General features: G+C 50.9%; 1 protein-coding gene and 1 non-coding gene across 4 annotated transcripts in view; both read right to left on the bottom strand.

Moving 5' to 3' along the window:
• Positions 1–13,680, bottom strand: part of COG7 (component of oligomeric golgi complex 7) — a 151,381-nt gene that overhangs the window by 108,260 nt on the left and 29,441 nt on the right. The gene's annotated exons all lie outside the window — the stretch shown is intronic.
• Positions 12,465–12,578, bottom strand: LOC134946908 (U5 spliceosomal RNA). Its single transcript, XR_010182473.1, has one exon. It is a non-coding gene; the product is annotated as a U5 spliceosomal RNA (small nuclear RNA).

The raw sequence follows: 13,680 nt of genomic DNA, 5'->3' as shown, positions 1-13,680 counted from the left end.
GTATTTCATGCCCAAAACAGAGTTGGGCCAAACAAAATACAAGTGGGTGATATGTAAGTGACCAGCCTCTGTTGATTTCAGGTGTCAAATTTGTGGCCCAAGACTAGTTAACCCTTGCAAAACTACAGCTACTTATTCAAAATGGCAATTTATAAAATGGTGTTTGTGCCCACTTTGCCAGTGTATTTCATGCCCAAAACAGCGTTGGGCCAAACAAAATACAAGTGGGTGATATGTAAGTCACCACCCTCTGTTGATTTCAGGTGTCAAATTTGTGGCCCAAGACTAGTTAACCCTTGCAAAACTACAGCTACTTATTCAAAATGGTAAAATATGGTGTGTGTCCACTTTGCCAGTGTATTTCATGCCCAAAACAGCGTTGGGCCAAACAAAATACAAGTGGGTGATATGTAAGTGACCACCCTCTGTTGATTTCAGGTGTCAAATTTGTGGCCCAAGACTAGTTAACCCTTGCAAAACTAATTTTTTTGAATAAGAAGCTGGAGCTCGAATAAGAAGTGAATTAGAAGTGAATAAGAAGCTAACTTCAGCATCGTGGCGGGAGGCGACTCCTCACCTGAATCCGAGCGGCTCTCACTCCCGCTCCCCGCCTGAGTCCTGGCGCCTGTCCCCTGCCGCCTGTCACAGTGCTCTGCACCGCCGACACAGCCCTCCGTTCGGTCCTCACGGTACAGCGGGTCCCCGCTCTGGACATGATGACTGCCTGATGTGCCCAGTACGGCCCGCTGCATGTCGGGCCGCTGGTGGGGAGAGAGGTCAGGCAGAGCGGCTCACGTGGTAGCGGGGATACCGCACACTGCTGTGCTCCCCGGCTGCCTGGCAGGGGGGAGATGTGCCTGGCAGGGGGTGGATATGTGCGTGGGGAGATGTGCGGGGGGGGGGAGATGGGCGGGAGGAGATGTGCCTGGCGGGGGGGGAATGTGCGGGGGAGATGTGCGGGGTGGGGAATGTGCGGGGGGGTGGGGGGATGTGAGGAGGCAGAGCGGCTCACGCGGCAGCGGGGACACCACACACTGCTGTGCTCCCCGGCAGCCTGGTGGGGGGGGAGATGTGCGGGGGGGGGATGTGCCCGGCAGGGGGGGGGGGGGATATGTGCGTGGGGAGATGAGGGGGGGGGGGGGGGGGGTGGGGGGGTCGAGGAGATGTGCCTGGCGGGGGGGGGGGGGATGTGCCTGGGGGGGGGGGGGGGGGGGGGGGGAGATGTGAGGAGGCAGAGCGGCTGTGCTGTGCTCCCTGGCTGCCCGCCACACAGTTACCCTGACACTGAGCCTGGGTGGCCTGCGGCCCTGCTGCAGCTAATGAGAGATGGGATCCTTGGGGCAGAGAGATTAGCAGTGTCACTGATAGCTGCTAATGATTACCCTCCAACTACCGTGCTGCCAGGTACAGTACCCGCAGCGCATCCACCGTCCGCCGTACCTGCCCTGACCATCCCCCATACGCGGTACCTCCGGAACTCCTACCCCACCCGCAGCCCCCACTCCCCTGCTCCTCCCACCACCGCAGCACCTCCCAACCCCCTACCACAGCCCCCCCGTATCCACCACCCCTCCACCCACAGCATCCACAGACACCTCTCCCCATCCGCTGACATCCCCCACAACCACCCCCAGCGCCTCCCGACCCCCTACCCCACCCCCGCAACCCCCCATCCACCACCTGCAGTGCCTTCCGACCCTTCCACCATCCCCACACACCACCACCCCTCCCCCACATGCGGCGCCTCCAGACCCCCTACACCACCCACGGCCCCCACTCCTCTGCCCCTCCCTCAACCCCAGACCCTCCCAACCACAGCCCCCCACCCCGCATCCGCCCCCCCTCCACCCACAGCCTCTACAGACAACCTCCCCCATCCGCCGTCAACCCCCGCAGCCGCCCCTCCCCCACCCACAGCGGCTCCTCACCCCATACCCCACCTGCAGTACCCATGCACCCGCCCATCTACCACCTGCAGTGCCTTCGGACCCTTCCACCAACCGCCCCACCACACGCCAACCCTCCCCCCACATGCGGCACCTCCAGGCCCTCTACACCACCCACGTCCGCTGCCCCTCCCTCATCCACAGAACCTCCCAACCGCAGACCCCGCTCCACCCACAGCATCTACAGACACCCTCCCCCACCCCACAGTCATCCCCCGCAACCGCCCCTCCCCCAACCCACAGCACCTCCTGACCCCCTACCCCACCCGCGGCCCTACTGCACCCACCCCTCAACCACCCGCAGCACCTCCGAACCCCCTCCTCCATTTGTCGCACCTGCCCCCTCCCCAACACGCATCGCTTCCAGACCCCCTACCCCCACCCGCAGCACACTCACCCCTCCCCCACACGCGTCGCGACCCCCTACCTCACCCGCAGCGCACTCGCGCCTTCCCACCTTCAGCACCTCCTGACACCCTGCCCACTACACCCGCCCCTCCACCACCTGCACCGCCTCCCAACCCCCTCCTCCATCTGCCGCACCCCTGCACCTGCCCCACCCCCATGCACGTCGCTTCCAAACCCCTTACCCCACCCCGCGGCACACTCGCCCCCTTCTCCACCTGCAGCGCCTCTGGAACCCCTCCCCATCCACCAGATTCCCGTACCTGCCCCTTCCCTACCCGCGGCACCCCTGCACCCGCCCATCCACCACCTGCAGCGCGCTTTCGACCCTTCCACCATCTGCCAGCACCACCACCCCCCTCCCTCACATGCGGCCCCTCCAGACCCCCTACACCAGCCACGGCCATTCCCCCTGCCCTCCCTCAACCACAGACCCTCCCAACCACTGCCCCCCCCCCGCATCCGCCCCGTTCCACCCACAGCCTCTACCTCACCCTCCCCCATCAGCGGTCAACCCCCGAAACCGCCCCTCCCTCACCCGCAGCACATCCTGACCCCCTATCCCACCTACTTCACCCGCCCCTCAACCACCCGCACCGCCACCGGACCCCCTCCCCCATCTGCCGCACCCCCGCACCTGCCCTTACCCCACGCGCATCGCTTCCGGACCCCCTACCCCACCCGCAGTGCACTCGCCCTTTCCCCACCTGCAGCACCTCCTGACCCCCTACCCCACCCGTGTGGCCCCACTGCACCCGCCTCTCCACCACCCGCTGCGCCTCCCCACCCCCTCCCCCATCTGCCGCACCCCCACACCTACCCCTCCCTCACGCGCTTTGCTTCCGGACCCCCTACCCCACCCGCGGCGCACTCCCCCCTTCCCCACCTGCAGAGCCTCCGCAATATTTAACCACTCACAAAACTAGGAATGCAGGTAATACTGCATATAATACATATATTGAACGGCGTACAGGGGTTAAGGGGGCATAGCCCATTATGAAGGTGTGAAGAGCGCCCGTAGGTCGCGAAGAAGCACCTAGTGTATAAAATAAAAAGAAATTCATGTGTTTAGAGTAGAAAACAAAAGCTCTTTGGACAAACTCACTTCTATACATGATGAAAAGTGTTCAGCAAATTTATAAAGTACAACAGCGCCCTCTTCTGCACAGACCATGGCATCAGCTAGTATTGTCCAGCTACTATAATTATGGTGGTCATTCCGAGTTGATCGCTCGTTATTTTTTTTTCGCAATGGAGCGATTAGTCGCTAATGCGCATGCGCAATGTCCGCAGTGCGACTGCGCCAAGTAAATTTGCTATTAACTTAGGTATTTTACTCACGGCATTACAAGGTTTTTTCTTCATTCTGGTGATCGTAGTGTGATTGACAGGAAGTGGGTGTTTCTGGGCGGAAACTGTCCGTTTTATGGGTGTGTGCGAAAAAACGCTGCCGTTTCTGGGAAAAACGCGGGAGTGTCTGAAGAAACGGGGGAGTGTCTGGGTGAACGCTGGGTGTGTTTGTGACGTCAAACCAGGAACGAAACTGACTGAACTGATCGCAGTGGCAGAGTAAGTGTCGAGCTACTCAGAAACTGCTAAGAACTGTCTATTCGCAAATCTGCTAATCTTTCGTTCGCAAATCTACTATGCTAAGATTCACTCCCAGTAGGCGGCGGCTTAGCGTGTGCAATGCTGCTAAAAGCAGCTTGCGAGCGAACAACTCGGAATGAGGGCCTATATGCAATAGACCATTTGGGAAAGACGTTTATGGAGCCACGGTGCAGGCCACTAAGTGTATAAAAGACAAGTTAAATTGATATAAATATGGACAATGGAAACTTTTCAAGTTAGGTTAGGTAGTTTTTTTAGTGTTTGTTAGTTTGTAATTTAATTTTAATTATAGCTATAAGTTATCTGTAGTATTACCCTGCAGATGCTGTTTTGGTATATCTGGATTTTCAACCCCTTCTCTCTGTGTGTTGCTGTGATCTATAAGCCAAGTAGACTAATAGGGGAAAATTACTAAGAACTGATTTTGGGTAAGATTACAAATTGCCATTAACTGCCGGAACAAAAATAGCAAATTTCTGAACAGGCATTTTCATTTGCGTCTTTGTCTTTCAATGGTGTATGCTGTCGCTTTGTGGCATGTGCGATTTATGCTTTCGCCTGGGAAGTCTCTGCAAAAGTTGCATTTGAATGCACTATAATTTGTAGTAGAATACCTCAGAAGATGCATGACAACACGGAACTAATCTCGCGTCAATTTGCACCACAAGTTGCGTAAAGCAGCAAAAAGAGGATTTTTAAATTTACCAGGTAAATACTTTTATTTGAATCCAGAAGGGTCACTGGAGAACTCTTGGGATATGGATGGGCACATTTAAATATTTAAATGTGTAACCCTCCTTCCCCATACTCGTGGAATATGGACGGTGCGATAGCAGGGACAGGCACATTTAAATATTTAAATGTATTACCCTCCTTCCCCTCCATACTCCCAAGATGCCTCAGTGTATTTTTGTTGAGCCGAACAGGAGCAAAAGAGAGGATGAACAATGGAGAATTACATATAACATTGGTGGTCATTCCGAGTTGTTCGCTCGTTATTTTATTTTTTTCGCAATGGAGCGATTAGTCGCTAATGCGCATGCGCAATGTCCGCAGTGCGACTGCGCCAAGTAAATTTGCTATTAACTTAGGTATTTTACTCACGGCATTACGAGTTTTTTTCTTCGTTCTGGTGATCGTAATGTGATTGACAGGAAGTGGGTGTTTCTGGGCGGAAACTGGCCGTTTTATGGGTGTGTGCGAAAAAACGCTGCCGTTTCTGGGAAAAACGCGGGTGTGTCTGAAGAAACGGGGGAGTGTCTGGGCGAACGCTGGGTGTGTTTGTGACGTCAAACCAGGAACGAAACTGACTGAACTGATCGCAGTGGCAGAGTAAGTCTCGAGCTACTCAGAAACTGCTAAGAACTGTCTATTCGCAATTTTGAGAATCTTTCGTTCGCAATTTTGCTAAGCTAAGATTCACTCCCAGTAGGCGGCGGCTTAGCGTGTGCAATGATGCTAAAAGCAGCTTGCGAGCGAACAACTCGGAATGAGGGCCATTATAACATAACAGACAACTATAAAGTTGACCCATAATGGACAACTAGAAAGTTGACACAACAAGTGATAACAATCACCTCAACATTTGAACAAGTCGGCGAGAATGTGTTACCATAAGATCTACTGAACTTACCACAAGCCAGGTGAAAATGCTCTGGGTGGGCGTCCAGTGACCCCTATGGATTCAAAGAAAAGGATTTACCTGGTAAGTACCAAAATACTTTTTTCTTTTTCGTCCACTAGGGGTCACTGGAGTACTCTTAGGACGTACCAAAGTTTCCCCCTTGGGTGGGAGAGCTGGTTGGCACCTGTAACACTAGACGGCCACTGCCAGATGCTGATGCCGCAAAAGTATCAAACTTGTAAAAGCGCACAAACGTGTGCACTGATGAGGAAGTGGCTGCACGGCAAAGTTGCGTCGTAGAAGCTCCATGACCTGCTGCCCATGACGTTCCAACAGAACGCGTGGAATGTGCTGAAATGGATGCAGGCAGTTGTAGACTAGCATGAAAGTAAGCCTAACGAATGGTCAGCTTAATTCAGTTAGCCAAGGACTTTTGGAAGCTGGCCAAACTGTCTTGACTGCATCACAGAGAACAAACAATGTATCCGTTTTACGTACTGCTGATGTTCGGGCTACATAAACGCAAAGTGCGCGCACCACATCCAAAGTAGCTGGAGTTCCTGAACCATCTGAAAAAAAAAACAGGAACTATGATTGGTTGATTGATGTGAAAAGAAGATACTACCTTTGGTAGAAGAGCGGGATTCGTCCAAAGTTCCGCTCTGTCATCATGAAAAAAAACAGGTACGGTGGTTTGCATGACAACGCACCTAACTCTGAACCACGCCTTGCCGAAGCTAAGGCTAGGAGAAACACTGTTTTCCAAGTTAGAAGCTTAACATTACCTTGTTGTAAGGGTTCAAAAATTGAAGACAGCAAAAAATAGGAATTTAACACCTACCAGTAATATCTTTTCTCGTAGTCCATAGTGGATACTGGGGAATAGTAGATTACCATGGGGTATAGATCGGGTCCACTGGAGCTTGGCACTTTAAGAAATAAATAGTGTGTGCTGGCTCCTCCTCTCTATGCCCCTCCTAGCAGAATCAGTCTAGGAACTGTGCCCGAGGAGACAGACATACTTTGAGGATATAACACATAAAGCGGTGAGGTAACGAACCAACACACAAACAATAAGAAAGCAGAGCTAACCAGAACAGCGGAAAGCAACGCAAACAATATAAGGATAGCAACGCAAACCAAACATGGAACAAGGAAGCAACAGCAAACCCATCCAATAACACAACCAGGTAAGCATGAAAACGAAGCACAGAGGCGGGCGCCCAGTATCCACTACGACTACGAGAAAAGGAATTACCGGTAGGAATTAAATTTCTATTTTCTCTAACGTCCTAGCAAAACCTGTAGAACTTAACAAAGGTGTTCACACCAGACCAAATTACTGCACGGCACAACTGTAAGGCCGAGACACCCCGGGCAGCCGCCCAGGAAGAACCCACCCACCGTGTGGAGTGGGCCTGAACCAAACTCGCAGAGCAGCCGACACATAGGCTTGTTGGATAATCAATTTGAGCCAACGAGCAATGAACTGCGACCAATTTTCGTTGCATCATAAAGGACGAAAAGAGAGTCAGACTTTCTGTGACGAGCAGTCCTTTTGATGTAAATCCTCAAAGCCCTCACAACATCCAGGGACTTTGAAGCAACTGAAGTGTCGGATAAGGCGGGAACCACGATTGGTTGATTTACATGAAAAGCCCACTTTCGGCAAAAACTGTGGGCGAGTTCTGAGCTCCGCCCTATCCTCATGAAACACCAAGTGTGGGCTCTTGCAGGACAAGGCCCACAATTCCAACACACGCCGAGCCAAAGCCAAGGCCAGTAACAGAACAGTCTTCCACGTCAGGTATTTTTTAGTCAACCTTATGCAAGGGTTCAAACCAATCTGACTTGAGAAAGGCCAACACCATATTGAGGTTCCATGGAGCAGCGGGAGGAACAAAGGGTGGCTGAATGTGCAACACCCCCTTAAGGTCTGTACTTTAGGAAGTACCGCCAGTTGTTTCTGGAAGAAGATAGAGAGAGCCGAGATCTGATCCTTGATGGCGCCTAATCGTAGGCCCTTATCCACTCCTGCTTGCAGGAATAGTAGAAACCGGCCCAGACGAAATTCCACAGGAGAACATTTTCGACCCTCACACCAAGAAACTTACTTCTTCCAAATACGGTGGTAATGTTTGGAGGTAACCACCTTACGGGCCTGAACCATAGTGGAAACCACCTTGGATGGAAGACCCTTCCTTGTTAAAATTTCCCTCTCAACCTCCAGGCCGTGAAACGTAGCCGCTGTAAGTCTGGATAGACGAAGGATCCTTGTTGATGAAGGTCCTTGAGAAGTGGCAGAGGCCAGGGTTCCTCCAACGACAGGGTCAGGAGGTCCGCATACCAGGCCCGTCAAGGCCAATCCGGGGCAATGAGAACTGCCTGAACCCTTTCCTTTTTGAGTCTTTTTAGAACTCTTGGGATTAAAGGAATCGGAGGAAACAGGTAAATTAACTGGTGATTCCATGGCGTCGTCAAAGCGTCTAGAGCAACCCCTGCGGGTCCCTCGTTCTGGAGCAGTAACAACAGAGCTTCTTGTTGAGACGAGAAGCCATCAGGTCTATCTGTGGACAACCCCACCTGTGAACGAGTTGTTGAAACAACTGTGGGTGGAGGCCCCAGTCCCCCGGATTAAGGTTGTGCCTGCTTAGGAAGTCTGCTTCCCAATTGTCAACTCCTGGAATGTAAACGGTTGAGATGGCCCTAGCGTTGGCTTCGGCCCAGAGGAGTATTCTTGACACCTCTCGCATTGCGCCCGGCTTCTGGTTCCTCCCTGACAGTTGATGTACACTACTGCCATGGCGTTGTCCGACTGCACCTGGATGACCTGATTCCGAAGGAGGAATGAGGACTGTATGAGAGCGTTGTAAGTTGCCCTGAGTTCCAGGATGTTGATTGGAACAGCAGATTCCTGAAAGGACTACGTCCCCTGGAACAGCGCTCCTTAAGTCACAGCACCACCAACCCCGGAGGCTGGCATCTGTTGTCAACAGCGTCCAGGACAGGGTGTTGAAACTCTGACCCTCCATCAGATGGGAAACTTGTAGCCACCATAGTAGGGATATCTGTGCTTTCGGTGACAGGGTTATATGATGATGCATGTGCAGGTGAGATCCCGACCATTTGTCCAACATATCCAGTTGAAATGGTTGCGCATGGAACCTGCCGTACTGTATCGCCTCGTAGGAGGCCACCATCTTGCCTAGCAAGCGGATACAAAGATAAATCGAGACCACACGAGGTTTCAGTACTGACCGGACCATAGACTGAAGTCAAGGCCTTGTCCATGGGAAAGTAAACCTTCTTAGACACCATATCCAGGATCATCCCCAGGAACTGAATTCTCTAAGACGGTTCCAAGTGAGATTTCTGGAAATTGAGTATCCATCCGTGATCTGTAAGCAAACGAGTAGTCAAGTCGATACTGTGCAGTAGCTGTTCCCTGGACACCACCTTTATTAGGAGATCGTCCGGGTACGAAATTATTTGGACACTCCTCATTCGCAGTTGTAGAATCATTTCCGCCATTACCTTTGTGAATACCCTTGGGGCTGTGGAGAGACCGAAGGGTAAGGCCTGAAACTGGAAATGTTGGTCCAGAATCGCGAACCTTGGTGAGGGGGCCAAATTGGGATATGTAGGTATTCGTCTTTTATAACCACGGACATCAGAAACTCCCCCTCCTCCAGATTCGCTATCACTGCTCTTAGGGATTCCATCTTGAATCTGAACACCCAAAAATACGGGTTCAGGGACTGGAGGTTCAAGATCGGCCGTACCGATCCGCCCGGCTTCGGAACCACAAAGAGACTTGAGTAAAACCCCTTTGTGTGCAGCTGAGGAGGCACTGGAACAGTAACTCCTGTAGAAAGCAGTTTTTGCACTGCCTGCTGTAAGGAAACCCTTGCCTTCTGTGAAGCTGGTAAGCCTGACCTGAAGAATCTGAGAGGAGGGAGTTCCTGGAATTCCAGCCGGTATCCTTGGGATATGAGGTCCCTCACACAAGGATCCCGGCAGGACTCTGCCTATATGTGGGCAAAGTGTTGAAGGTGAGCATCTTCCTGAAAGTCGCCTTGCTGCTGGGGTCAACCGTCACGCGGAGTGCGTCGTGGAAGAGGATCTTGTGGCCTGGTCAGCAGGTCCAGCAGCTGCTGGTTTACGGGACTTACCGCGAGAGATCCTCTAGCAGCATTGGAGGAACCTCTGGTCCTGCCCCTGAATCTGGCCACCCGAAAGGACTGCAGGGAGGGTCCAGGATAGGGATGCCTCGTAGGTGGCGGAGCAGACGGCAGATATGTAGATTTACCTGCAGTTGCCCGAGATATCCACTTGTTCAGTTCTTGCCCAAACAAGGCATCACCTGCAAAAGGAAGGTTTTCAACTCCTTTTTTGGAATCAGCATCTGCAGACCATTGACGCAGCACAGGGCTATACTAACCGATACTGCCATAGCAGTGGTACGGCCATTAATGATTCTAAGTTCTTTAACAGCCTCACTCAAAGTTTGCAGCATCTTGGATGTGTTGTAGCAGTAACGTAACTATCTCTTCTTGAGGTAGTGTGAGCAACCCTTTCAAAAAATCATCAGACCATTTTACCATGGCTCTAGAAATCCAGCCACATACTATGGTAGGGCGTTGGGCTACACATGCCGCAGTATAAATTGATTTAAGAGTGGTTTAAATTTTGCGATCAGCTGGGTCTTTAACGGAAACTGCCCCAGGAACAGGTAAAACAATTTTATGTGACAGCCTGTATACAGACGTATCGACTGCCGGTGGGGTTTCCCCGACTTTCCTATCCTCTGCAGAGAAAGGGAAAGAATTTAACACCCGTTTAGGTGTAATGAATTTTTTGTCAGGGTTTATCCATGTTGCCTTAGCCAGGGAATCTAATTCTTTAGAAACCAGGAAGGTTGCAGAGGACTTTGGTTTCACATTAAAACACAATTCCTCTGCCTGTTCTTCCTCCTTATCAGGGATATTGAGCACCTCCCTAATGGCATAAATGAGGGCTTCAACACTTGGGGATAGGGAATTATCCTCGTCCACCTCAGCCTCTCCTTCATCAAACTCTGGTAGTTCAGTATTAGGGTCAGATTGTAACAACTGAGAGAGCGTGCGTTTGTGAGAGACCAACAGGCTGAAGAGCCTATCTGTGGTCTGCAGCAGCAACCATAAACATGTTCATTGTTTGTTTCAGGGCTTGCCTTTCTTGCTTAGCCGTAGCTAACTCTGAATTAATACTGGAAACCATAGTTTTAAATGATTCCATCCACTCAGGTTCCTGCACATTACTACCTTGTAAAGGAATTGAGCATTGGGTACACATGAGGGACCTCTGTGAGGAAGGTGTAAACCTAGCCTTGCATAAAGTACACACAGACTTATTTGCAGACATGCTGAGCAGAAAAAACACACAGTATGATAACACAGTGTAGTATTAGTGAGCTATGCACAGTTATCCCAGACTACCCTGAATGGAGTGACACAGAGAAAATTGGAACCATCACACTACACCACAGACCTAGCAGCGTGGGTGTCTTATATATGTGTAATTTTTCCCACAGCAGTATAATCGCCCCCCTTCTCTATAACCCTATGGTACCAGTTACAGTGGTGATTCAGTGGGTCCTGTGGAGGAGCAGAACTCTGCGTGCAGCCAGCAGCAGCAGGAAATGGCGCTGTTTAGCCTCTAGTCCCGCTCTCCGGGAAGCCCCACCCCCTTAATGGTGCGCAGTCCCTGTACTTTGTTTATGCTGGCTTTCTCCATTAAAAATGTAAAACAAGAGCCCACAGCCCCCGTTTACCATGTTGCCAGTCTGGGTTTCCGGTGGGCACCGCAGCCCGTAGCCGGGTGGTCACCGTCCCTTCATGCCGCCATCTTGCACCGGGGACCCGCTAACCGGGTCCCTGGTGTAACACTCACCGCACCGCGTCTGTCTTCGGCATCTGTTATGGGGTGGTGGCATGCTGCCAGCGTGGGCTCACACTCTGGGAGTGTGAGAAACATCACCTCAGGAGCTCAGTGTCCTGTCATCTGGGATTACGAACCATTAACTCTTAGGAAGTTGGTTAGGTATCCCCCTTAAGTCCCACGACACAGGCAACCAGTCTGCCTGAAAATAATAAACTAAAATAAATTTCTGAAGAAAAAACTCTCTGGAGAGCAAAAGAATGCACCCAGCTCCTTGGGCACATTTTCTACACTGAGTCTGCTAGGAGGGGCAAAGAGGGGAGGAGCCAGCACACACTATTCATTTCTTAAAGTGCCAGGCTCCAGTGGACCCAATCTATACCCCATGGTAATCTACTATTCCCCAGTATCCACTAGGACGTTAGAGAAAATCTAAAACTAGATTCAAGTCCCATGGAGCTGTAGGTGGTATAAACGGAGGTTGAACTCTAAAGACACCTTGCAGGAAAGTGTGAACTATTGTCAAAAGAGCCAAGGCAGAGACTTGGACCTTTAGGGTCGCTAAACGTAGTCCTCCATCTGTTGCAGAAGGTCTGGACGTAGCGGAAGCGGCCATGGATCATCTGCGAGTAGACCGTGGAAATCCGAGAACCACGCTGTCCAAGGCCAATGAGGCGCCACTAGTATGTTGGTTGTGGACTCTCTTTTGATCCGCTTTAGCAGCCGAGAAAGCAGCGAAAATGGTGGAAACAGATACAAGAGTCTGTACGGCTACGCTATTGTAAGAGCATCCACTGCCTTTGGATCTCGTTTTGGACACATATCTGGGTGTCTGATGATTTGGCGAGATGCCATTAGATCCACCTGTGGGTAACCCCACCGCTGGACTAACATCTGGAACACTTCTGGCTCTAAGACCAACTCTCCTGGATTAAAATTCTGACGACTGAGATAACGTAACCCCATTAAGCTGGGGAATGAATAATTGAGACAAAACTTCGTTTTTCTCCTCTTCACAGAAACCTCTAGTAAAAGGCGAAAGATTTGTTAGTTCTGAAGAGAAACCAGAGCATTGCTTCCCAGTCGTCCACACCTGGAATGAACACTGCCGATAATATCACATGGTGATGCTCAGCCCAATTCAGGATTCAAGCATGGCCACGCAACTACGAGTCCCTACTTGTTTGTTGATGTATGCGACTGTCGTCGAGTTGTGTGACTGAACAAGAACAGTCTGACACTGGAGTTGTGAAGTGCCTGTCGCAGCGCGTTGTAAATTGCCATGAGTTCCAGGACACTTATTGACAGTAATCTTTCTCGGTTTGATGACAGACCCTGAAGCTGATAATGTAGGCCTACAGCTCATTAACCTCTGAGACTTGCATCCGTCGTTAGAATAATCCAATTTCAGATTCCGAACCTTATTCCCTTGGTGAGAATATGTATGTTGGGCCACCAGAGTAGCGATACTCTGGCCCTTGAATACAACCTTACCATGATGAAGTAGTAGAACAGAGCCTGACCACCATGTGAGAAGATCAAGCTGAAAAGGACGTGAGTGAAATCTTCCTAACTGGAGTGCTTGGAAAGACGTCCACATTCTTCCAAACAGTTGAATGCACAAGTACATCGAGACTGTCCATGGTCTGAGCACTTACTGTGCCAGATGACGAATACTTAGTGCTTTCTCCTCTGGCAGGTAAATTTGTTAATCTATCGTATGCAGAAGCATTTCTAGAAATTGAATCTGTTGAGATGGAACCAGGCTTGATTTACTGAAGTCGACAATCCAACCGTGCTGAACTAGCACCCTGTATGTAGAAAAGCATTTTGAAGGAGTATTTGTTGAGCCGAAGCCTTGAAGAGAAGGCCATCTAAATACTGAACTTTACCACTGCCAGAGACCTGATCTGAGCAATCATCACAGACATCACCTTTGTGAATAGCCGAGACACTGATGAGAGGCCAAACGGTAGTGTCTGAAACCAACAACGGGTTTGTTGTACTGCAACAAGTCCGCATGATTCGGTGTCCAAATTGGAATGTGTAAGTATGCATTTGTGAGATCCAGTGAAATGATGAATTCCCTGCAATCACTGACCACATTGACTCGCAGGGATTCCATCTCAAATCTGTAGTAAGTGACGTGCTGATTGAGCCTCTTCAGGTTCAATA

The sequence above is a fragment of the Pseudophryne corroboree genome, chromosome 7 (assembly GCF_028390025.1).
Source record: "Pseudophryne corroboree isolate aPseCor3 chromosome 7, aPseCor3.hap2, whole genome shotgun sequence".
In the NCBI taxonomy this organism is placed as follows: domain Eukaryota; kingdom Metazoa; phylum Chordata; class Amphibia; order Anura; family Myobatrachidae; genus Pseudophryne; species Pseudophryne corroboree.
This window is presented reverse-complemented; position numbering and strand designations above follow the sequence as displayed.